The 4,207-nt window shown below is 40.0% G+C and overlaps 1 protein-coding gene across 1 annotated transcript in view; it reads left to right on the forward strand.

Moving 5' to 3' along the window:
* The window catches only part of smc5 (structural maintenance of chromosomes 5), a 22,093-nt gene that overhangs the window by 6,473 nt on the left and 11,413 nt on the right, over positions 1-4,207 (forward strand). The window lies entirely within an intron of this gene.

A 4,207-nucleotide genomic window follows, 5' to 3' on the forward strand; every position in this document is an offset into this window, starting at 1 on the left:
CTGCACGTTTGAAGTTTGCAAAAGAGCACCTGGATGTTCCACAGCACTACTGGCAACATATTCTGTGGACAGATGAAACCAAAGTTGAGTTGTTGAACATCAAAACCTCATCGCAACTGTGAAGTATGGGGGAGGGAGCATCATGGTTTGGGGCTGCTTTGCTGCCTCAGGGCCTGGACAGATTGCCATCATCGACGGAAAAATGAATTCTCAAGTTTATCAAGACATTTTGCTGGAGAACTTAAGGCCATCTGTCCACCAATTGAAGCTCAACAGAAGATGGGTGATGCAACAGGACAACGACCCAAAGCACAGAAGTAAATCAACAACAGAATGGCTTCATCAGAAGAAAATACGCCTTCTGGAGTGGCCCAGTCAGAGTCCTGACCTCAACCTAATTGAGATGCTGTGGCATGACCTCAAGAGAGCGATTCACACCAGACATCCCAAGAATATTGCTGAACTGAAACAGTTTTGTAAAGAGGAATGGTCCAAAATTCCTCCTGACCATTGTGCAGGTCTGATATGCAACTATAGGAAACGTTTGGTTGAGGTTATTGCTGCCAAAGGAGGGTCAAACAGTTATTAAATCCAAGGGTTCACATACTTTTTCCACCCTGCACTGTGAATGTTTACATGGTGTGTTCAATAAAAACATATTGTTTGTGGTGTTTTAGCTAAGCAGATTGTGCCTATCCCTTGTTGTGACTTAGATGAAGATCAGAACACATTTTATGACCAATTTATGCAGAAATCCAGGTAGTTCCAAAGGGTTCACATACTTTTTCTTGCAACTGTATTTCACCCCGGTAGTGATTTAGGCCTTGTAGCAAGATGCCATGTCTGCACACAGCTATTTGTAGGCCTTCCTCATCCACCTTGGCGCTGGACTTGTGTGAGATTTCTCTGCAAGCTGTGAATGTTGCCGGTCCACAAACATCACGACCATTTTTCTGAAATAGACACAATTTGTTACATTTAACCCTGTGCTAAGTAAAATAAATAAAGGGTTAGTGGGTTGAATAGATTCTTACACTCGTCACCTGGCTCCTGATTTTGTCGACAAAGGCAAACACTTTACTGTCCTGGGCAATGAACAGTCCATCAAATAGAGACAGTTCATCTGTCCTGCGAAATTCGAGAAAGAAATTCTAAGCAACATTATCATACATACATACGTTTGATTGTGTCCTCTATTTAATGTGGGCAATTTGCTTTTGCTATACATTTTTCATAAATACTGAAAAGGTCTTTGTGAATTTTATCTGTAATTCTGCGTAAAGCCTTTTGTCACCATTATTTAAAATTAGTGAAAAGTTTACTGAATTCTTGTAAAAATAAAAGTACGTCCTTTAAATTGCTGGGCATGGAATAGGGCAGAGGAAGGCAGAAAAAAAGTTCCTGGACAATTTAATACATTTTTCATGAAGCGATTATATCCAAAGCTGGTTCTTAACCGAGCTCCAACATATCCAACTAATGTCAACCATTTAACATTTTAAAGTTGAGTTAAATTTACAGGCGTCATATACAATAATGTTTATGAATTGGATTTATATAATTGTGTAATTACAAACCAACTGTTGTTTTCTAATGGTCTACAAACTTTGGAAAATAAAAAAAATATTTAAAATTGTAGATTTGGGGAAAAGTTAAACATTTCAGCAATGACATTCATGCTTAATCATAAAGCATTGAATGGTTTAGGCCCAAAATACATTTCTGACCTCCTGCTAAATTATTCTTAATGCCTTTCATTTTTTGTAAAGCACTTTGAATTGCCTTGTGTTGAGGTGTTATATAAATAAACTTGCCTTGCCTTAGTCAATAAAACAAAATGAGAACACTAAAATGAGAATATGATTTCACTGACCCTCTGGACTTCTTGAAGCGATAATGCTTTCTATTGCCATCTACAGCAATAGCCAGCATGTCAGGTGTGCATGCTGGGCATTTAAAGGGCTCCACCAGGCACAGATCTTCTTGTCTGTAATTACAGAAGGCAAACTCCCGAAAGACTCTGTGGAAGGTATCGCCACAAATTCTGCCTGTCTGGACACAAGAATGGAATTCATTTGGTTAATTGAAAGTTTGGTATTCTAAAATCTTGAAATCCACATTTTATTCTTACCTGTCCTGTGGAAAGCGATCGATGTTCAAGCATTTTTATAAATACTTGCTGGGATAATGCTGTGCTGGCCAATTTCATTTGCTCGAATTATGTGAACACATCAAACTAAAAAATCATTTTGCAGCTGCTGGTTGCTGGGGACCATTTGGTGGAACAAATTATACAGCACACAGAATGCAGGTAAACGCTGTATGGACCTGAGAAAAAATATAAATGTGCAATTTGACAGGTATCTATGTAACACAGGACAAAAGTATAATAGTAATCCTGTATTTTTGCTTGACTACACAGGGCTCGACATTAAGGACTGCCCGATGGCCCGGGGCCATCTAGTATTTAGCTCGGGCAATGAAGCCTCACCTGCTGGTTGCCCGATCGGGCAATCTATTATGCCAGTATCAAGCAGCTCGCGGATCCAGTAATGAGTGACCCGACAGTAACACTAAACATATCTATAACTAGTTTAGGTAGTTTGAGAGGTAATTAAAAATAGCTACGTGTGATATTTTAACCTGAAGTGTGTGTTTTGTCCGCTCACCGCTGCATGTGATCATGCAGAGCTGCGTGTCGACTCGTCAGCAGCAGCTGATCTCTCTCTCCCGTCAGATTAGACTTCACTTGCGTTTATGTCCATATTGATCAGATCCAGCTAGTTCTAGCTAATGATATGACTACCTGCTTATTAAAAGACACCTAAACAATAAGTGTCGCTATGCAACGTGGTGAGTCCACAAAGTATAGCGCAGCTTATGCATTTGTTTACATGCCCACCGATACCCCGAGGCATAACTAACAGATCAACNTCTGTCACATAAGTGGCGCAACTGAAGCGGTATTGCGCTAAAGGGAAATTATTTTGACCGGACATTTTGACCGAAGAGATTTAGATTTGCCGGCTAACGGGAACTCTGACGTTGCCATTTTGTGTGCTTCGCGGATGCGCACGGCTGCTCGGNCAACGCACAATCAACCCATACAGCACATCTCTTTCTCCACATTAAGTGTTACACATTAGAATTGACTACTCTTGTCTGTCACATACTCTTCTTGTCTGTCACATAAGTGGCGCAACTGAAGCGGTATTGCGCTAAAGGGAAATTATTTTGACCGGACATTTTGACCAAAGAGATTTAGATTTGCTTGCTAACGGGAACTCTGACGTCGCCATTGTCTGTGCTTCGCGGATGCACTCGGCTGCTCGGGTCTGCTCTGTCAGCTTCTAGATGAGGAGGCATTCCTTCGACCAAATGACAGTAGATAACATTACAAACATTTTTAACAGGGGCCATAATAGCGTAAATAATGTTTGTTTTGGCAGTTACAACTGCATGTAATGTTTTCTACTTTTTTACATCTGGGAAGGCATTTGCCTTCAACAGATGGAAAGTGTCTTGACCAACAACTTAAGTATTTATTATAGCTATGCAGGGCATGCAAGCGAGCAAACACAAACAAGTGAAATGAAGAATACAATTGAAATTGTAATATTGTGGTGGTTCATCTTATAATTCAGTCTATAGAATGCACCAGACAGCATCTAAGACCTGCAAAAATCTAAATGTTCTAGGGGGAGGCCCCCCAAACCCTTCGTGCGTCATTTCGTCCGCGCGCATTTTTCAGGGCAATCTCTATTGGGCTCAGGGCCATCTGTAAATTAGCTTAGATGGCCCACAGGGCCATCTCCCAAAATCCTTAATGTCATGCACTGATTGAGATGAACTTTTGTTATTGACCAAATACTTATTTTACACCATAATTTGCAAATAAATTGTTTAAAAATCAGAAAATGTGATTTTCTGGATTTTTTTTTCTCGTTTTGTCTCTCATAGTTGAGGTATACCTAGGATGAAAATGGCAGGCCTCTCTCATCTTTTTTAAGTGGGAGAACTTTGCACAATTGGTGGCTGACTAAATACTTTTTTGCCCCACTTTATGTGTTTCAGGTAGTAATCAAGACTGCCAGGGACATCTTCAAACGTTTAAAAAAAAACTCTATATTAGCTGGAGATCAGTAGTGGAAAGGTGAACATTTAATATTCTGTTTATTTAAAAAACGTAACTGGCTGAAATCTTAAC

The sequence above is a fragment of the Notothenia coriiceps genome, unplaced genomic scaffold, assembly GCF_000735185.1.
Source record: "Notothenia coriiceps isolate Sejong01 unplaced genomic scaffold, NC01 NC01_scaffold00037244, whole genome shotgun sequence".
NCBI classification, from domain to species: domain Eukaryota; kingdom Metazoa; phylum Chordata; class Actinopteri; order Perciformes; family Nototheniidae; genus Notothenia; species Notothenia coriiceps.